Source organism: Cervus elaphus, chromosome 2 (genome assembly GCF_910594005.1).
Source record: "Cervus elaphus chromosome 2, mCerEla1.1, whole genome shotgun sequence".
NCBI classification, from domain to species: domain Eukaryota; kingdom Metazoa; phylum Chordata; class Mammalia; order Artiodactyla; family Cervidae; genus Cervus; species Cervus elaphus.
In genome coordinates this window covers 31,512,337-31,534,676 of record NC_057816.1, presented here as the reverse complement: position 1 = coordinate 31,534,676, position 22,340 = coordinate 31,512,337, and the positions used below count along the sequence as shown (strand labels likewise).

The 22,340-nt window shown below is 41.8% G+C and overlaps 1 protein-coding gene and 1 non-coding gene across 10 annotated transcripts in view; one reads left to right on the top strand and one right to left on the bottom strand.

The window, feature by feature from the left end:
• The window catches only part of PAK1 (p21 (RAC1) activated kinase 1), a 161,344-nt gene that overhangs the window by 45,322 nt on the left and 93,682 nt on the right, over window positions 1-22,340 (top strand). For 2 of the 9 annotated variants that reach the window (XM_043875345.1, XM_043875383.1), the window contains exon 1: window positions 19,714-19,921. The exons of 6 other annotated variants lie outside the window; for them this stretch is intronic. The gene's annotated coding sequence lies outside the window, so the exon portion shown is untranslated. Of the gene's footprint in view, window positions 1-19,713; window positions 19,922-22,340 lie in introns of those variants that run through there. One more of the 9 variants, XM_043875319.1, reaches the window with a different exon arrangement.
• On the bottom strand, window positions 40-146 carry LOC122677621. Its single transcript, XR_006335865.1, has one exon. It is a non-coding gene; the product is annotated as a U6 spliceosomal RNA (small nuclear RNA).

Here is a 22,340-nt window from a genome sequence, read left to right as displayed (position 1 = left end):
TCCCTTCTAGTTTTTTTTTTTTTTCTTTTTCTTTTTTTTTTTTATATGGAACGCTTCATGAATTTGCGTGTCATCCTTGCTCAGGGGCCATGCTAATCTTCTCTGTATCGTTCCAATTTTAGTATATGTGCTGCCGAAGCAAGCACTCCCTTCTAGTTTTAACATAGTGTGAAATTACTTGCTTTTTAAAGGGCTTCCTTCACCTAAGTCTGTCTGAAGAGTTTGTTTTTTTGATAAGTTTCATGTGGCTTAGGTAGTTAGGTGACTATTCTAGTTCTGAATGGTAAAAAGATTCTTAACTCCTTGTTAGTGAAGTGAAATCGCTCAGTTGTGTACGACTCTTTGCGACCCTGTGGACTATAGCCTACCAGGCTCCTCCTTCCATGGGATTCTCCAGGCAAGAATACTGGAGTGGGTTACCATTTCCTTCTCCAGGGGATCTTCCCGACCCAGGGATCAAACCCGGTCTCTCGCATTGGAGGCAGACGCTTTCACCTCTGTTAGTTGGCCTTAATTACACTCGCATCTCAGAGAGATTATTTTCTTTCATGTTATTCCAAATTCTGGTGAAAAGGGATAACCCTTGTGAAAGGCTATGTTCCTAGGTAACATGTAAGTTTTATGAGAGGGAAGGGCCACTAGGAGTATATTTCAGGGTTCAGCTATATTTGTAAGTTAAACATTGGGCACATCAGTGCATTCTATTTAGGTTTCAGTTTCTCATCTGTCAAATTGAAAAGAGAATATCACTTATTGTGTAATCTCACAGGCATCATACTAGTTGTAAATGATATCCTAGATGCATGTAGAATTGTGTATAAATGTGACTTATTTGCAGAAGTTGAGTTACAAATAATGTAAATAATGTATGAAATAATGTGAATAGAAACAATAATGCAAATGATTGTCAATGTTGTAAACAATAATGCAAATAATAGCAAAACATTATAGAAATGTAGCAAAATATGCCTAAATAATAGACATATTTTAAACCCCTACTGTTCATGGCACTTTTGCTATGTGCTTTAAGCATTATCTCTTCAACACTTCACAAGAACTTTATCTCATTTTGTAGGTGAGGAAATTCCAGTTCAGAAGAATTAAATAATGAGCCCAACATGGCAGAGTATGGAATTGAAACTAGACCTAACTCTGCGTTTCATGGCTGTCTCATTACTGTTGATGTTCAGTTTGCTAACTTGGTCAAGATGGTGTCTGCCAGGCTTCTCCACTGTGAAGTTATAAGTAATAAGTATTTTATAGGAAGGTACTATGAAACTATATGAGTATATTTTTCTTTGCCAAACAATGTATTTAATTATTTTTACCTGTTTGGACTCATAACCTCCTACTTTATTCAACGGGTAACAATCTATTGCTGTATCATTATTTTGATCCTCAAATTCTGCCTGATTTGGTGAGTAGGAACATCATTCAGGTTTACTTCTATCTGCTTTGGACATGTCCTATTTTGACCACTCCCTTTGTTTCTGACCCAACAAGATATTCTAGACTCATTTGTGCTTTCTGTGCCCCAGCCCTGTAGTGATCCATTTCGTCAAGGAGCCATCGTTTCTTTTGTTGTTAAGTAGTGTTTAGAAGCCAGGGTCTGGCTGCTGGTATGCTTATTGTTATTGGGTTGGTGTTGCTCCCAGTCCCTGTCTGTGGACACAGTGAGGAAGTGAGGTTCCAGTTCCCTATGACAGACTCTTCACACTGTGTGGATGCCCTCCTCATTCTGTATAGGTTCCAACACACTAAACCAGGCTGCTTCACCACTGGACTCTTCACTTCTTTACTCTGGACTCTGACGCAGTGTATCAGGCACCCATCCCCACACCCAGTATGCATGCCCTCCTTGCTGTACTGAGTCTGCCAGCCTGCCCCCTGTGTGGATGCCCCTCTGTCCTCCTCGACCTCTGATTCTCCTTCCTAGTCTTCCGCTCCCTTCTCCACTGCCCGTTGTAGGCCGCTTTCACTCTGCTAAGGCTCTGGTCACAAGGTTGGGTTGCCCTCATCATTTCTTAACTAGGCTGTCATAACACAGTAGATTCCCAACAGTCTTACTGCTGCTATCTTCCCTTACCTTACATACTTCTGCTGTAGTGATCTTTCTAAAATATTTCAAATGCCACAGCTTTGCTTAATAATAGTTCCCTTTGCTTGTAGAATAATTTTCAAGTTCCTTAGGCTGACATTAAAGATTTCCTAAGATCTGACCCAAATGTACCTTTCCTGCCTCATTTGTTATTAATTCTTCTCTGTACCCTGCACTCCAGTCATGGTCCCTGGCCATTCCTTAGACAAACCTCAGTACATTTACTCTTTCATTTTGCCTTTGCCTTCTTCTCTATCAGTCTAGCCAACTCCTTTTTTCACTATCTGACAGAATCCCTAGGGGTCCTATTTCAGACATCTGGTGTGGCATGTCAGAGACTGACTACAATGTGGAGGGGATTTCCAAGGGGAGGGATTACCTGGTGAAGCCTCTCTGACCTTCATAGTAAAAATTAATCCCTTTTTTTCTTCTGATGTAGTGCTTCCCTCGTTCTTTCTATTTCCATGATTAACTTTTATCTGTTATCTCTGGTTCATTGGCTAGTCCTTGAAAGCACCTGATGGAACTTATTGAGGTAATGAATTCTGAGTTGTGAGCCTTTTTAAAAAAAATTTTATTGAAGTATAGTTGATTTACAATATTGTGTTTATTTTCTGCTTTAAAGCAAGTGACTCAATTATACACACACATATATATATATTTAAAATTTTCTTTTCCAATATGATTTATCATCTGGTATTGACTGTAGTTCCCTGTTCTATACAGTAGGGTCTTGTTATTTAGCCACCCTGTATATAATAGTTTTCATCTGCTAATCCCAAACTCCCAAGTCTTCCCTCTGCATCCCCCGCAGCACCCACAAGTCTGTTCTTTATATTTGTGAGTCTGTTTTTGTTTTGTACATATGTTTGTGTTGTATTTTAGATTCCACATATAAGTGATATCCTGTGGTGATTGTCTTTCTCTTTCTGACTTCACTTAGCATGATAATTTCTAGGTGCATCCATGTTGCTGAAAATGGCATGATTTCATTCTTTTTAATGGCTGAGTAATATTCCATTGCATGTGCACGCACACACACACACACACGTCACATTTTCTTTATCCATTCATCTGTCGGGACATTTAGATTGTCTCCATGTTTGGCTGTTATAAATAGTGTTGCTGTGCATGTAGGGGTGCATGTGTCCTTTTAAATTATAGTTTTGTCTGGGTACAGCTCCAGGAGTGGGATTGCTGGATCATATGGCAGCAGTGAATCTGTTGTTTTTATTTAAAATCTGTTTATAGACATTGTGAGGTCCAGAAGGCTTACTATAGGAAGGAGTTTGGACCGTGGCACAGCTGGGTCAGATACCTGCCCTATACCAGGGCTCTTTCTGATAAAATTATATATTTACACAGTTTTTGTAAATTCCAAATATAATTTTTAAATGATTTTTTAATGCTCTTATTCCAAATAAAAGAATTTGCTGGCTATATGTATATGGGCATTTAAAACTGCAAGTAATAGCAGCTACATCACAACCAAAAAATCTCTACGCCAAACTGTATGAAGGACAGTATAATGACAATGTGTGTCTACTGACAGCCTGTTTGCCATTCAGTCTGTCTCCAGAGAGGCATTTAGGAAGAAATATCAGCAAAGGAGAGTTTTAGACTTTCTCAATGACTTGGCTTTTCTTTTCTGCTCTAAGTTTTAATTGTCTCATTTCAAAGCCTAGGCTCTTTCCATACTTCATAATCATAGTAATGAATGGTAAAAATAAATATTTAAACTAATTGGTTCATAGATGGTCAGTTGTATACACAGACTAAACAGTGCAGCACTTTGCCAAAAATAAGTGTAGCATTGCTTAAACTTTGTGTATTAGCAGCAGTTCTTTGTAATTGGGTTCAGTGGTGTATTTTGCACTACCTGGAGTTACAGTTTTTAATCTGTCAGTAAATGAAATGTGCTTTACCTTCCAAAAAATAGATAGTTCACTTTTGAGATTTTCAGTCTAAAATAATTTCAAAGTTGATGTCAGAACATTTTCTAATACTATACATATTCAGTATTTAGCTCATCCTACTGAGGTGTGGCACCACAGAAATTGCTGTCAAGCTGTACTTACTTATAAGGCTAACTTAGTTTGATTTGGCCTGAGAGACGGTGAAATGTTCTCAATTCAAGATTATCACTGTTCTATCGGTCTAGAGGTAACTGAGATTAAAGAAACATAAAAGCTTTTATTCTGTAGTGTTGGGGAAGCAGAATGGGAAGATCTTTAGGATGTGATGGACTGATATTTACTAATATTTACTAGGTTTGTAGTCTTTGTCAAGTGTTAAGCTCTCTGTGCCTTATTTTTCTGATCTGTAAAATGAGGATGATAAAGCCAATTTTTTAGAGCTGTTAAAATAAATATGTTTCTTCTAGGGAAGACTGATTTTGACTTTGTCAGTGACAAGCAGGATCCCAGTCATCAACCTAAGAATTGTCTCTGGCCAAGTGTATCATTTCATACTTCCCAAGTCACTTCTACTCATATTATCTTATATAATCTTCACAGTGTGTTCTGAGAGGAAAAGACTGTGTGGTTGTTTCCACTTGAAAAAAATGAAGAAACTGATGCTCAGAAAAATTAGGTAGATTGTCTGGGGACCACGATTTCCAAGTCCCAGTTTAGCACACTTCTTTTGTGCACTGCCCAGTCCTTGGAAAGGGCAGTGTGGTGAAAGAGTCCTGAATTGAAAGTCAAGAACATCCTGATTATAGTTTTAGCTAGAAGAATTTGGGAAAGTCATCTCAATTTCTACTTTATGGAGACAAAAATGCTGACTGTTGTGTCTAACTCACTTTGATTTGTTTATTCAGCAGACAATTATCAAACACTTACCGTGCTATACACTGTGGTATGCCTGGTTCCTTCCCTGAGGCTCCTTACACTTCACTGTGGATAGTACATCGTCTGTATGAATGAGAAGAGCTATAACGTGTGTGTGTGTGTGTGTGTGTGTGTGTGTGTGTGTGTGTGGTGGCGTTGAAGGGTGGCCTGGTGATGGTTAGCAGTGCAGTTAGCAGTGCAGGAGAGAGGGCTTTGGGACTGGGTTTGCTTGTGAGGAGAAATCTCTCAGGGTTGTGTGCAAGAATTAAATTGGATGATGGGTATGATTGTGCTTTGTTGATTGTAAATAACTGCATAAATATTAGAAATTGTCATATCTTATAGAACAGGGAGGGAATCCCCAACCCCTCGGCCGCAGATTGGTGCCAGTCTTTGGGCTATTAGGAACCAGGCCACGTAGCAGGAAGTGAGTGGCATGTGAATGAGCAAAGCTGCATCTGTATTTATAGTTGCTCCCCATTGCTCACATTACTGCCTGAGCTTCACCTTCTGTCAGATCAGGCATTAGATTCTCATAGGAGCCCAAACCCTACTGCATTTGAATCATCCTGAAACCATATCCTCCTTTTCCCCACCCCCATCTATGGAAAAATTGTCTTCCACAAAAGTGGTCACTAGTGCCAAAAGGACTTTCCTGGTGGCTCAGATGGTAAAGAATCCACCTGCAATGTGGGAGACCTGGGTTCAGTCCCTGCGTTGGGAAGATCCCCTGGAGGAGGACATGGCAACCCACTCCAGTATTCTTGACTGGAGAATCCCCACGGACAGAGGAGTCTGGCGGGCTACAGTCCCTGGGGTCGCAAAGAGTCGGATACGACTGAGCAGCTAAGCACAGCACACAGTGCTAAAAAGGTGAAAGACCACTGTTACAGAGGGCACTTCTTTCCTAAAGCCTTGGCTGACCTAGTGGAGCACTATGGTTGGAGTCTAAGCTTAATTAAGAAGAAAATTTTCAGTGGCAAGAAGGATTGGGAGCTCATTAAAGAAAGCTCCATGTCTTAAAGTGTTTGGAGTCTAGGAGTCCTTCAGTTGGAACATACCTTTTATCTTTTGCTTTGATGATGTGGTAGACCTTCAAACTGCTTTGGGTTTATAACGAACTTATTTATAATCATCTTTTTAAAGAAGCACTTGTGTTCCTGCAGCATTTTAAATATTTAGGAGAGATATTTAAGGCAGCCTTGGAAACAAGAATATATCGTGGGATATAAGAGGAATCAGAGCAAGACAAAGAGAAATTGGATGGCTGTGCGAGAAGATACATTATATTTTTATTTTTTAGTTTTGTTTGGATTTAGTTGATATAATTATTGAGAACCTTTTATGTATGAGGCTTTAAGTACTGAGGGAACAGAAATGAGTGAATGAAGCATTTCCTTATCAATGAGACTTATATTCTGGCTGGAGATGCACAGTGCCTGTGGTAAATAGATGAGAGGAGTTTCCATGAAGTGCTCTCATATCCTAAGGGAGGAGGACCAACTGAAACTTTTGGGCAGGACTGCCTCAGAGAGGGCCAGTTAGAGGACACCTGAAGATTAAGAGTTTCCCAGGAAACAAAGGGAGATAAGGCCATTCCAGTCAGAAATAACAGCATGAACAAAGGCATGAAGGCTTAGGGTACTATCTGGTACTTAAAGCATTCGGTAAATACACATAAATCTGAGACTTTTGGTTCAAGATGGCAGAGTAGAAGGACATATGCTTATCTCTTACTGCGAGAGCACCAGAATCACAACTAGCTGTTGAACACTCAGTCAGTTCAGTCTCTCAGTCGTGTCCGACTCTTTGCGGCCCCATGAATCGCAGCACGCCAGGCCTCCCTGTCCATCACCAACTCCCCGAGTTTACTCAAACTCATGTCCATAGAGTCGGTGATGCCATCCAGCCATCTCATCCTCTGCCGTCCCCTTCTCCTCCTGCCTCCAATCCCTCCCAGCATCAGGGTCTTTTCCAATGAGTCAACTCTTCGCATGAGGTGGCCAAAGTATTGAGTTTCACTAGAACCCACCAGAAAAAGATACCTCACATCCAAAGTCAAAGAAGAAGCTGCAGCAAGACGGTAGGAGGGGTGCAATCATGATAAAATCAAATCCCATACCACCGGGTGGGTAACCCACAAACTGGAGAACAATAATACCAAAGAAGTTTTCCCACTGTTGTGAATGTTCTGAACCCCATGTCAGGCTTCTCAGCCTGGGGATCTGACAGAGGGCCTGAGAATCCCCAGGGTATGTGACCTAGAAGGTCAGCAGGATTTGATTACAGGACTTCCACAGGACTGGGGGAAGCAGAGACTCCAGTCTTGGAGGGCACAGACAAATCTTGTGCATGCCAAGACCCAGAGGAAAGGAGCAGTGATCCCAGTGGAGACTGAACCAAACTACCTGCTAGTGTTGAAGGGTCTCCTGTGGAGGCGTGGCTTGGGGGGGCTCACCACAGGGTTAGGGCTTCAGCCTATCAGTTTTGGAGGTGAGGGAGGGAGGACAATTCAGTCATAATAATATATTAACAAACACTTTTAGTAAATGGGGATAAGTGGGCAGATTGCTCTGAGGACTATAAGTAGAGTGACTAACTCTGTTTGAGGGATTCTGGAAAACCTTTCTAGAGGTGGTGACATTTGAACAGAGTTCAAAAGGATAAGCCAGAGGGGGAAATTATGGGAGAGTACTTTGTTACTGCATCCTCCCTGCTGAGAGGTTGATTGGAGGTATTAATACCTTAAATGTTATCCATTTCATTCTTGGATACCTCTGATTATTATAATGTTCTTATATTGATACAAAATAGACTCTCTACTTGGTAGAGAAGACAAGGTGATTTTTATAACATATGACAAGATAATCACTCTTGGGCAGTCACTTCTTTAGGCCAATCCTAAGATTACATCCACATTTCTTTTCCGGCCTTCATTGTTCTTTCTAGTTTCTTCCTGACTGGTCTTTCCAGTTTCACTTATTCATTCAGCCATTATTTACCATACTCCTACTGTGTGCAAGGAATAGTTATTAGGTCTGAAGATAAACGAAAAGTTTTTGCTTGTGGGGCATTTATTCTGTTGGTGGGAGTCAACCAATAAACAAATAAATATCTCAGTTGATGTTAAGTGCTGTGCATACAAATAAAGGAGGGTAGGAGGGAATAAAGAGTGCAGGGATGGAGTGAAGAGAGGTTTTTGTTGTTTTATAAAGAGTAGTCAGGGAAGACCTCTGATGAAGTGATATTTGAGTAGAGACCTGAAGGAGCTGAGAAAACAAGTCATATGGATATCTGGGGAGAAATATTTTTAGACAGGTGACCAAAGGTACCAAGATTGAGAGGTGGGAGTGTATATGTCCTGTTGGTAGAAGCCATTATACCCGGAGCAGAGTGAGTGAAGGAGGGAGAAGGAGACCCAGGTCAGAGATACAGCAGAGTAAGATGAGGGGTGGAGGAGGAGGATAGAGGTAAGATCATGTATGGCCTTGTAGGTCTTCATAAGGACTTTAGCTTTTACACTGAGTGATTTGGGAAGCCACTGGAAGATTTTGAGCAGAAGAGAGTGATGTGGTCTGAGACTTACATTGTAAGAGGATCATTTTGGAAGGCAAGAATGGATCTGTTAAGAGTCTACTGCAATACTCTAAGCCAGAGTTTCTCCACAGTGGCACTATTAACATTTTGGGTCAGATAATTTTTTGTTACGAGGGGCTTTCCTGTGCATTATAGTGTAATTAGTAGCATTCTTGACCTCTACCCATTACATGCCAGTAGTACCTCCCCAGTTGTGCCAGCACAAATTTTTCTAGACATGGCTAGCTTTCTCCTTTGGAGAAAAATTTCTCTTCCTAGCCTTGAAATACTGAGTACCACTATCCCTGAGTCAGGAAGATCCTCTAGAATAGGAAATGGAACCCCACTCCAGTATTCTAGCCTGGAAAATTCCATTGGCTGAGGAGCCGGCTACAGTCCATGGGACTGCAAAGAGTTGTTCGTGACTGAGCAACTGAGCACACATGCATACACGCTTATACACTATTCTAGGTAAAAGTTGCTGATGGTGTGGACCAAGGTGGTAGCAGTGAAGTAAAGGTGATGAGAGTGATTGGATTATAGATCAATATTGAAGGTAGAGTTGGAATTTGCTGGTGGCCTTGATGTGAAGGTGATAGGAAAAGTGGAGTCAAAGATGAATCAGATTTTTTGGCTTGAGTAACTGGAAGAGTAGAACTACCGTTTATTGAAAGGGGGACAAGTGAAGAAACAACAGATTTTTGGATCTGTTAAGTCTGACTGTCAGTGACACATTTGTCTTCTGTTGTCTTTATAAATACTCTGTCTTTGAAGGTAGGAAATAGGTCTCCTCATGTTTTCGTCCTTTGTGACTGCACTGAATCTAGCGTATGGAACAAATTCAGAAAATGGTGAATGAGTAATGAGATTATTTACTATTTCCTTGAATATCTAGATTATTTACTATTCCTAAATAGAGCTCATGTTTTTTCATTCTTTGGGCCTTTGCTTTTGTGGTTCCCTCAAGATGACTCCCTATCCTCACCCCTATTGTCAGTACCTTTATCTGTGAAAAAATTCTACTCCTAAAACCCAGCCCAGGTACTGTCTCCTCTACAAAACTTCGAGCTCTACAGATGTAATTGATGTCTTCCTTTGTACTTTTTTGCCTTGTTTGAACTTCAAGTACATTTTGATTTAGTTAGTTGCTTTGGAACTGACTGCCACGGAGTACATTTTTGCCTTTCCCTGCTCTTTCCATCCCTCCATTGCTTATTTCTTTTCTTGAAATATTTTGGTAAGCTATTATTGTTTGCTTATTTATTTTATACTCTGCCTCACTTCATAGTCCTTAATAGACAATTGGTTCTGCCATCTAATTACAAGAAAGCATGGTATATTAGATGACTGTTTTAAGAGAACCAAAATCATCATTGACTGACTTCCTCTTATGTTTAACTGGTAATATCAGAGGTTGGAGGAGTTTTTGGAGGAGGTCGCCATTAACTCCACCATAGAGCTGCCGGAACTTACACAGGACTGGGGAAACAGACTCTTGGAGGGCACAAACAAAACCTTGTGTGCACCAGGACCTAGGAGAAAGGAGTAGTGATCCCACAAAAGACTGACCCAGACTTGCCCCTGAGTGTCCAGGAGTCTCCAGCAAGGCATGGGTCAGTGGTGGCCTGCTGCAGGGTCAGTGGCATTGAGTGCAGCAGTGCGTGCATGGGACCTTTTGAAGGAGGTTGCCATTATCTTCATTACCTCCATCATAGTTTGGCCTCAGTTCAAATAACAGGGAGGGAACACAGCCCTGCTCATCAACAGAAAATTAAAGTTTTGCTGAGCATGGGCCTACCCATCAGAACAAGACCCAGTTTCCCCCTTAGTCAGTCTCTCCCATCAGGAAGCTTCCATTAGCCTCTTATCCTTATCCCTCAGAGGGCAGACAGAATGAAAACCACAATCACAGAAAACTAACCGAATTGATCACACGGACCACAGCCTTGTCTAACTCAATGAAACTATGAGCCATGCCATGTAGGGCCACCCAAAACGGATGGGTCATGGTGGAGAGTTCTGACAAAATATGGTCCATGGGAGAAGGGAATGGCAAACCACTTCAGTATTCTTGCCCTGAGAACGCCATGAACCGTATGAAAAGGCAAAAAGATAGGACACTGAAAGATGACCTCTCCAGGTCGGTAGGTGCCTAATATGCTACTGGAGAAGACAGGAGAAATAACTCCAGAAAGAATGAAGAGACGGAGCCAAAGCAAAAACAACACCCAGTTGTGGATGTCACTGGTGATGGAAGTAAAGTCTGATGCTGTAAAGAGCAGTATTGCATAGGAACCTGGAATGTTAGGCCCATGAATCAAGGCAAATTGGAAGTGACCAAACAGGAGATGGCAAGAGTGAACATCGACATTTTAGGAATCAGTGAACTAAAATGAACTGGAATGGGTGAATTTAACTCAGATGACAATTATATCTACTACTGTGGGCAAGAATTCCTTAGAATACATGGAGTAGCCCTCATAGTCAACAAAAGAGTCCAAAATGCAGTACTTGGATGCAATCTCATAAATGCCAGAATGACCTCTGTTTCCAAAGCAAACCATTCAGTGTCACAGTAATCCAAGTCTATGCTCTGACCAGTAAAGCTGAAGAAGCTGAAGTTGAACGGTTCTGTGAAGACCTACAAGACCTTCTAGAACTAACACCCAAAAAAGATGTCCTTTTCATTATAGGGGACTGGAATGCAAAGGTAAGAAGTCAAGAGATACCTGAAGTAACAGGCAAATTGTCCATGGAGTACAAAACAAAGCAGGTCAAAGGCTAACAGAGTTTTGCCGAGAATGCACTAGTCATAGCAAACACCCTCTTCCAACAACACAAGAGAAGACTCTACACATGGACATTATACCGAAATCAGGTTGATTATATTCTTTGCAGCCAGAGATGGAGATACTCTATACAGTCAGCAAAAACAAGGCCGGGAGCTGACTGTGGCTCAGATCATGAACTCCTTATTGCCAAATTCAGACTTAAATTGAAGAAGGTAGGGAAAACCACTAGGTCATTCAGGTATGACCTAAATCAAATCCCTTACTATTATACAGTGGCAGTGACAAATAGATTCAGTGGATTAGAGCTGACAGAGTGCCTGAAGAACTATGGATGGAGGTTCGTGACATTGTACAGGAGGCAGTGATGAAGAGCATTCCCAAGAAAAAGAAATGCAAAAAAGCAAAATGGCTGCCTGAGGAGGCCTTACAAATAGTTGAGAAAAGAAGCGAAGCAAAAGGCAATGGAGAAAAGGAAACATATCCATCTGAATGAAGAGTTCGCAAGAGTAACAAGGAGAGATAAGAAAGCCTTCCTCAGTGATCAATGCAAAGAAATAGAGGAAAACAATAGAATGGGAAAGACTAGAGATCGCCTCAAGAAAATTACATGTATACCAAGGGAACATTTCATGCAAAGATGGGCACAATAAAGGACAGAAATGGTATGGACCTAACAGAAGCAGAAGATATTAAGAAGAGGTGGCAAGAATATACAGAAGAACTATACAAAAAAGATCTTCATGACCAGATAACCATGATGGTGTGATCACTCACCTGGAGCCAGACATCCTGGAATGTGAAGTCAAGCGGGCCTTAGGAAGCATCACTATGAACAAAGCTAGTGGAGGTGATGGAATTCCAGTTGAGCTCTTTCAAATCCCAAAAGATGATGCTGTGAAAGTGCTGCACTCAATATGCCAGCAAATTTGGAAAACTCAGCAGTGGCCACAGGACTGGAAAAGGTCAGTTTTCATTCCAATCCCAAAGAAAGGCAATGCCAAAGAATGCTCAAACTACCACACAATTGCACTCATTTCACACGCTAGCAAAATAATGCTGAAAATTCTCTAAGCCAGGCTTCAACAGTACATGAACTGTGAACTTCCAGATGTTCAAGCTGGATTTAGAAAAGGCAGAGGAACCAGAGATCAGATTACCAACATCCATTGGATCGTCGAAAAAGCAAGAGAGTTCCAATAAAACATCTACTTCTGCTTTAGTGACTATGCCAAAACCTTTGACTGTATAGATTACAACAGACTGTGTAAAATTTTTCAACAGATGGGAATACCAGCCCACCTTACCCTCCTCCTGAGAAATCTGTATGCAGGTCAAGAAGCAATAGTTAGAACTGGACATGGAACAATGGACTGGTTCCAGATTGGGAAAGGAGTACGTCGAGGCTGTATATTGTCACCCTGCTTATTTAACTTATATGCAGAGTACATCATGAGAAACGCTGGGCTGGAAGAAGCACAAGCTGGTATCAGGATTGCCGAGAGAAATACCAATAACCTCAGATATGCAGATGACACCACCCTTATGGCAGAAAGCAAAGAAGAACTAAAGAGCCTCTTGATGAAAGTGAAAGAGGGGAATGAAAAAGTTGGCTTAAAACTCAACATTCAAAAAACAAAGATCATGATATCCAGTCTCATCATTTTCTGGCAAATAGATGAGGAAACGATGGAAACAGTGAGAGGCTTTATTTTCTTGGGCTCCAAAATTACTGCAGATGGTGACTACAGCCGTGAAATTAAAGGATACTTGTTCCTTGGAAGGAAAGTTATGACCAACCTAGACAGCATATTAAAAAGAAGAGACATTACTTTGCCAACAAAAGTCCATTTAGTCAAAGCTATAGTTTTTCCAGCAGTCATGTATGGATGTGAGAGTTGGACTGTAAAGAAAGCTCATCGCTGAAGAATTGATGCTTTTGAACTCTGGTGTTGGAGAAGACTCTTGAGAGTCCCTTGGACTGCAAGGAGATCCAGCCTGTCAATCCTAAAGGAAATCAGTCCTGAATATTCATTGGAAGGACTGACGCTAAAGCTGAAACTCCAATACTGTGGCCACTTGACGCGAAGAACTGACTCATTGGAAAAGACCCGGATGCTGGGAAAGATTGAAGGCAGGAGGAGAAGGGGTAGATAGAGGATGAGATGGTTGGATGACATCACCGACTCAACAGACATGCATTTGAATAAACTGTGGTAGTTGATGATGGACAGGGAAGCCTGGCATGCTGCAGTCCATGAACCCCTTGGACGCAAAAAGTCAGACATGACTGAGCAACTGAACTGAACTAAATAGTGCTTGCATCTAAATGACCTAAATGACCTGAAAGGTCCTGATTAGGCTAATGACTTCATAGACAAAACATCACTAGTCAAGGTCCTTGGGTTGAAAGAACATTTTGTGATTTTTTTATTTTGTAAAAACAAAAGCCTATATAAATGCAAGGAGTAATTGGACTTAAAAGAAGTCACCTGCTGACTTCTGTAAACTTGGCCATGTTATTATATATCTTAGATTTAATTTCTTTCTTTGACTATATAGTTTAGTCTTTTAAAGTCCCTTCTACTTCATCTGATTCTGCTTTTTCATGTATTTAGCCAATAGTTTCTTTCTTGGTTATAATCTATTAGCCCTCAGTAATAAATAAAACACTGGCTTCTGATTAATATACCTCAATTTCACGTGTCTTTCATTTCATCAGAGGAACCAAGCTTAGCCAAGCTTCCTATAGCTCACCTCTGAAAGAGACAGCATGTGAGTTGACTGGTCTGCCTTCTGTCACCAAACCAGCATCTGGTTTTTGAGAACTGAGGTCTAAAAACAGAAGTTGCCTGAATCTGCTCTTTCTTGCTGAAGACATCAGTGGTCCTCCTTTATACTGTATGATTCATGTTTTATAGTTTCTTCCACCATATCCTGTTTATTTTGTTTATTCAGTTTTCTAGTGCAATACCTTTTACATTTTTCTGTATGCTAGCCTCCCTTCTTGGTTATGATTCTTGGAGTCATAGGCCATTTCTAGGTCATATTTAATCCCGATGACCAAGTACAGGCAAGACCACATGGGATGTGTTTGATAAATGTTTGAAGAGATAGAGTACTTAGTAAATTTGCAGGTGATAAAGAATGGAAAGAAAAGCTACTGTGCTAGATGGCACGAGAGAAAGAGAAGAGAGTGAATGAGAGAGCAAGGGAGCTTGACAAGGTGGATTGAAGCCAAAAAGATGAAATTTAAGGAAGATGACAGTGCTACATTTTAAGTCTCAAAGAAATGGCAACATATGGGGAGCCTAGAGGAGACCTAGCATGATGCTATGCTTAAGAAAATTGTGGTTTTGGCTGCCTGAATCCAGTGTCAGCCAAAGGTACTACTGTGACTATAAAGCTAGTGCAGCTTCAGACTGAATTATTGGAAGTTCGAAGTATAGTTAATGGAGGTGACAGTCCAGCTACATTCTATAGAGGATGGACTGCACTTAGACTGTCATGTTCCCCAGGGGAACCAGGCAATAAGAGGTTCATTGCAGACAGAACTGTGTTTAGTGGAAAGTGCCCTAAAGCATCACTGCTCAAAGTAGAGTTTGAACTCTTCACAGTCTGGAATGAGGTAAGCATAGAAATTGAGAGTGTGTAGAAACTTGTACAACAATTTGACAGAATAATTTTTTGCCTAATGCATCTAATAAAAAGAAAATGAAATTTATCTTATGTCTTTTTTTGTTTGATACTTTCCCTGTATTTTATTTTAGTAGATTTTATTTTTAGAGCAGTTTTAGGCTTGTAGAAAAATTGACCAATAAGTGCAAAGACTGTACTCCATATCTGTCCCACTGCTCCCAGCACTTCCTCTGGAAATGCTTAACATCTTGCATTAGTAGGTACAATGGATGAATTAGTATTGGTACATTATTATTAACTAAGCCTATAGTTTATATTAGGGTTCACTCTTTGTGTTGTACAGTTTTATGGGTTTTGACAAATGCATAGTATCAGGTATCTATTATTATAGTATCACACAGGATAGTTTTCCTATATAAAAAATGTCCTGTGTTTCACTTATTCATCCTTGCCACCACTTTCTAAGTGCCTGTCAACCACTGATCTTTTTGCTGCTTCTCTAGTTTTTCCTTTTCCTAACTATTCTGTAATTGGAGTCAGCCTTTTCAGACTAATGTTTTTAATTTAGCAGTATATATTTGGGGTTTTCTAAGTCTTTTAATGGGCTTTCTTGGTGGCTGGGCTGGTAAAGACCTTTTAATGTTTTGATAGTTCATTTCTGTTTATTGCTGAATTTAATACACATTCTATGGATGTTTGTCTATCCATTCATCTATTTGAAGCATATCTTGGTTACTTCTGAATTTTGACAATTATGAATAAGGCTGCAATAAATATTTGTGGATAGATTTTTCAACTCATTTAGATAAATATCTAGGAGTGCAATTGTTAGATTGTTTGGTAAGCCTATATTTAGCTTTATAACTGCCAAACTGTCTCTCAGAGTGGCTGTACTATTTTACATTCCGTTAGCAGTGAATGAGAATTCTTGTTGCTCCACATCCTCACCAGTATTTGGTGGTGTCACTGTTTTGGGTTTTAGCCATTTTAATAGATATCTAGTGGTATTTTGTTGTGTTTTAATTTGCAAGTCCCTAAGACCCTGATGCTGGGAGGGATTGGAGGCAGAAGGAGAAGGGGATGACAGAGGATGAGATGAATGGATGGCATCACCGACTCAATGGACATGAGTTTGAGTAAACTCCGGGAGTTTGTGATGGACAGGAAGGCCTGGTGTGCTGCGATTCATGGGGTCGCAAAGAGTTGGACACAACTGAGCGACTGAACTGAACTGAATGACACATTGGGGATTATCTTTTCATGTTTTTATTTGCCATCTCTATATCTTCTTTGATGAGGTGTCTGTTTAGATAATTTGTCCATTTTCTTATTGGGTTGTGTGTTTTCTTATTGTTGACCTTTAGGAGTTCTTTGTATATTTGGAATATAAATCCTTTATCATATGTGTATTTTGCAATGTTTTCCCAAGTCTATGACTTGTCTTTTCATTCTCTTAATAGTGTCTTTTGCAGAACAAAAGTTTTAATTTTTAAATAAGCCCAAGTTTTCAGCTTTTTCTTTTATGGATTGTGATTTTATTGTATAAAAATCCATCACCCATTCTGAAGTCATCTAGCTTTTCTCTCTGTTATCTTCTAGACTTTTTAAAAATAGTTTTGCATTTTACATTTAGGTCTGTGATACATTTTGAGTTAATTTCTGTGAAAAGTGTAAAGTCTGTGTCTAAATTTTTTTTGCAGGTGGAGGTCAAGTTGTTCTCACACTGTTTATTGAAAAGGCTATTCTTTCTCCATTGAATTTCCTTTGCTCATTTGTGAAGTATCAGTTGACCGTATTTGTGTATGTCTATTTAGGGTCTCTATTCTGTTCCATTGATATATTTGTCTATTCTTTCACCAATAACATGCTGCCTTTATCTCTGTAGCTTTGTAATAAGTCTTGAAGTCACGTAGTATTAGTTCTCTGATAGATACCTATATATAGCTAGAGTTATATTCATAAGATATGTTACCTAGGCTATGTCCCAGACCAATTTAGTAAAAATCTCTGCTAGGACTTAAGTATATATATTTAAATCTTCCCAGGTAATTTTGATACATAGGGAGAGTTAAAAACCAGCATACTAAAACCATAAACTCCTTGAAGGTGTGGTCCTCTTTGATGATATGTCTGTCTCTAGTGGCTTGTACAATTTGCTTAAATAGTTGTTGAATGAGCAGATGATTAAAAGAACTGAATGTGTTTATTTTGGAGAAGAGAAAAAGTGCATGGCCTTGATAGATCGTCATATACACATATCTGAAAGCCTTTAATATGACTTGGCATTGAAGGATGCTTTCTGAGTGCTCTCGGAGGTAGAATTAGAAGTTTACAGAGAGGCACCTGCTGAATAGTAGGAAGCACTGTCTCATGGTGCTCATTGCTCCTGAGCTTCCTGTTCCTTCACATCTCAGCAGAGCCCATGTATAAGAGCAGATGTTGTATGGGTTGGGAAATTAGGTAAGGTCAGATGCTATGCTTATGGATGATTACTTTGAAAAACTATGTTTAAGACTGAGAACTCTTTTCGGTTCTCCTCTCATTCATAAATTGAAGGACATGGGTATGGGGGTTAAAAGAACATTCTTAAAACTACTTTGAATCTGAGTTCTCATAGTGCAGCAGATCCCTCTAGTCTGTTTTATTGACCGATTCTCTCCATGCTGGAAGAGATTTTCATGAAATTCCGTCTCCTCCCTAAAACTGAGGTTTTGGTAGTTGTAATAGCACAGGTACTGAGGGTCTGGGAAGGGTGAAAGATACTTAACAGAAGAGCTCTTTTCTGGTCCTCCTGGCGTTCTTCCCCTGCATCCTTCCGTAAGCAGATGATGTTGGCATATTGAATGGATGTGTGGACATCTGTCAGGGAAAATGGGTAAATTCCATTAAATTTCCCTCTATTACACTTAAATTTCTGATCAGATGTAATCCTGGTTACTTGCTCTTTGCCAGGCTGCAGGGAGAGGGATATGGCAGTTGCTACAAAGATAGTTGACATGGCGGAGAGAAATAAAACGTAGGCTTGGGAGTCGAACCAGAGTTGGAATGACTCAGTCCTTTACCAGTGTGTAGTCTTGGGGAAGTCACTGCCGTCCTCACTCATCACATCCTGTCTTTTACCAACTTTTGTTATTGCTTCCAAGCCATTTATCTCTAGAATATGTTTATTTCTCCTTATCTCTTCTCCAATATATTAGTCCAAATCATTACTTTCTTCTCTTGGCTAAAGTTCTGAAAGAATTTACTGACTTCTCATTTTCATAACCCTCTGCTCTGTTTTCCGTTCAGCAGTCAGTGATTTTAAAAAAATATAGATTAGACCTTGTCATTATGCTTAAGACTTTCCAAATCTTTCCCATTACTAAAACCTAGAACAAAACCCAAACTCCTAGTTATGACCCCCAAGAGGTCCTACATACTCTTGACTCCTGGCATCTCTCAAGAGAAGTTTATAGAGGTAATTGACAAGGTAAATTACCCTTAAGAAGAACTTGGAAATGTGTGAAAGTTTTTTTTTTTTTAAATCGTTTCAATTTTGAGGGGTCAACACTAGGATTTAGAGGGTGTGGGCCAGTGTTGGTAAATATTCTGTAATGTGTTGTTCTGCTCAGGGCCCTTTACAATGCCTGATTCACGGTATGTGTTTAAGAAATACTTATTGTACAAAACCATATTTTTCTTGGAACTCAGTTTTTTTGTTTTGACTGGTGTCTTGGTTGTGGTGAGCAGGGGCTACTCTCTAGTTGCAGTGCACAGGCTTCTCATTGTGATGGCTTCTCCTGTTGTGGAGCACAGGCTCTAGGGCGCACGGGCTTTAGTAGTTGCTGCGTGTGGGCTCAGGAGTTGCAGCTTATAGGCTCTAGAACACAAGCTCAATGGTTGTAGCACCCTGGCTTCGTTGCTCTGTGGCATGTGAGATCCTCCCGGACTGGAGACTGAACCCATGTCTCCTGCACTGGCAGGCAGCCTTCACCACTGAGCCACCAGGGAAGCCCGGAACTCAGTTTCCACACGTGTGAATTGGTGGGGCTTCCCTGGTGGCTCAGTGGAAGAGAATCTGCCTGCCAGTGCAGGAGAGGTGGGTTTGATCCCTGGGTTGGGAAGATTCTGCTAGAGAAGGAAATCGCAACCCACTGCAGTATTATTGCCTGGGAAATCCCACGGGACAGAGGAGCCTGGAGGGCTATAGTCCATAGGGTTGCAAAAGAGTTGGACTCGACTTAGCAACTAAACAACAGCAAACAACTAGTTCCTAAGGTTGTGGTGAGAGAGATGTACCATTTTGTGGAGTACGTGGTACAGAATGGCACTTAATAAATGGTAGCTGCTACAGAGATTTCTTTGCTTAGAAGCAGCTGTAAGCATCCACCCAGTGTTTTCCCTGGGGTATTCGAACTAGAACCTGACACCTTTGTTGGGGCCCTGGGTGGGTGCCTCTCTTTGCCTGAAGCCTAATTGAGAATGGTAGGTTTGACTTAACTTGCCCTGGGGTCCAGACCCAGCTGGAGAAGCAAAGGCACAGAAGAGCTCTGGTTCTCTTTCTTGACTCTGGGGCCCACCCAGGAAGCTCAGACAGTCCCTGGAAAGCCTGGATTCACTGAGAAGACCCCTGCTGAAGACTAGGTGAGAGAGAATAACGGAGTGAGGGGCGGGGTGGCGGTGGGAAGCTAGTAGTCTCTCTGCCTTCCCTCAGAGCTTCTTTACTGAAAGGAGAAGCGGGTTTTCTCCCGCCTCCTTCCCTCCCTTGTTTCCCCGCCCCTTCTGCTTCGCCAACCCGGGAGCGGAGCCTTCGCTGCGCCCTGTGAGGGCGGGAGCGTGCTGCACCCCGGAGCCAGAGCTGGGGCGGCTGAGCTGCTGCGAGCCCGGCCCCAGCCAAGTATAGCTGCCCGGGTGGAGCCTGGGTGTCGCGCGGCCGACCAGGCGTGGGAGAGGTGCGGCTCTGCGACAGAAACCGCAGCAGAGATGCCGGGGCCGGCTCCCCCGACCAGGTAATGCTGGCCCACCCTGGGGCATGCTCAGCTGGGCGGTGCTGGTGAGGGGGGACGACTCTGCGAGCTTCCGGGGAGTGGTGACGCGGGTCCGGTAGACTTAGGGTCTCTTTCCTTAAGAGACCCTAAGTAAGAGAATGGGTTTATGGTGGAATGCTTCAAATGAGCCCACCCAGGGCTAGGCCAGGGCTGGAACCAGAGCCCTGGCTAGGGAAGGCTCTGAAAGGGAAGCTGGTTTTGGGGAACTTGCTCTGCCTGAGGAGCCTTGCTCCTTTGCAAGTACCCTTCTGCCTGGCGGCTGGGGTGGTGCTTCCCTCTGTTTTGGATTAGCTGCTGTCCTGCCCGACCGAGGGGTCTTTTCTCTCCAGTGCTGAGGAGGGGCACTGTATTATAAATGACTTAAGAGGTGGAGTGAACTGAGAGATGAGAGACCTGGGGTGAGGGGGTCCTGTTAGTCCTGTTTAGGCAGCCTTTGTGGGCCTCAGTTTCCTTATCTGTGCAGCGAAGGGCTTGACATTTTGTCTGTGACTGGCATTTTCAGACTGCCCGACTGCCTTTTTTTTTTTTTTCAGACTGCCTTTTGGACAGTCAAGTTGGTAAAAGCCCTAGAGTAGACTGCAGAAATGTCCCCCTCAACACTGTAGGAGATAGGCAAGCTTGGGAAACAGATCTTGGTACCTTTTCTTCCAGCCAGTCTTTTGAATGGCATCTTATTGGGCTGCTCAGGACTCTCTGACTTCACGGACAAGGCAGAGGTTAAGAATGGTGATTTTTTTAAGTATTGAGTGTAGGTATATTGGTTGTAGGGAGACAGTTGGGACGAAGCAGGTCAAGGTATATTAATAGTTTTTCTCCAAATTGGCCAGTTCTTTGATACTTGGGCATAAAACTGCTTTAAACGTAGCTCTCTTCTCAGGAACTTCCTCCTTAGAATGTCGAGCTAATGACAGACCTTGAGACTGTGTAATGTCTTAATCATGATCATCTGGGACCAAGAAACACGTCAGGCTGATACTAACCTACCTTGATTATTTTGGACTGCCTTCTTCCCCCAGTTTTTCTATGATTCTGCTAACCTTATCTTCTCACCACTTTCCTTTCTACTTCTTACTCCTGATCATTTTTCCTGTCCTGTCCCCCACCCACCTTTTCTCCCATTCCCATTTTCTTTTTCCTGCTCCCCCTTCCTCTCGTACTTTCCCTTTCTAGTTCTTTCCCCTCCATAGCCAGTTTTTCTCTTGAGTCCTTTTCTTCTTGGTTAGGCTTTCTTCTCTTTTCCTTTTGGTTCAGCTTTCTCATTCTTGCCAGGTTACTGGTTTGCAGGGACTTTTGCTATGGTGTTAGTGAAATCCAAACACTATTCCCTACCCAGCTCCCTTACTTTTGCTTTTCACCGTGAATCTATCTTTCCCAAGCTCCAGTCTCTCCTTACTGCCTCTTTGCCTTGCTTTGGGCCCAACAGTAAGCAGTCTTTCTTCCTGGATTTGTCCCCCACCTTATTTCCCAGAGGCAGTATAAGAGTAAGCCAGATGGGAAGAGGAGGACTTAGGAACTGAGGTGGGAGGAGGGCAAGAGTTTTCTGGAGACTCTAACTTCCTTTAGTGAGATGAGCAACTAAAGTGAAGTCGCTCAGTCATATCCGACTCTTTGTGACCCCATGGACTGTAGCCTACCAGGCTCCTCCGTCCATGGGATTTTCCAGGCAAAAGTACTGGAGTGGGTTGCTGTTTCCTTCTGTAGGGGATCTTCCTGATCCAGGGAACAAACCCGGGTCTCCCGCATTGTAGGCAGATGCTTTACCGTCTGAGCCACCAGGGAAATGGTGAGCAACTAGGAGACACACACAGACTCTTTAGCAGCTTAGAAGCTTTGCTGACCTGGAGGAAGGGAGGCAGACCTGTGAACCTAGGGAAGAAGAGGAGGATAGCAGGAGTGGGTTGGAGGGAGAGAAGGAGGAATCCTCAGGGGGAAGAAGAATGGTCTTTTGAAGAAGAGAGTGGCCAGGATAAGATAGGGGTTGTTTAGGGGTAGAGGTGGTTGTATTGGGAAACACTGTAGTCTGGGAAAGAGGACGGTATTCATTCATTTTCTTTCTCTCTGAAAACTAGCCTTTTGGGCTGATTTGTTTTCTCCTCAGCAAACTTTTTTTCAGGAGTGTCCTCAATGTGGGATAGTGAGAGGGAAAGCAGAGATAATGAGGCAAGATTGCTATTATACATATACTTATTGTCTAGACAATGTGTTTATGTACAAAAAGCTTTAAATATGATATCTTCATCCTTAAACCTTCTCTGAACCATCTATGTTAGTTATGGTACCAGGTGTTGGGGATGCAAAAATGGAAATTTAACTAAGTTGCTGCCTTCCAGTGCAAGTCTAAGAGTGGGTATCTGAAACCTCATGTGATAAGGATATGTGA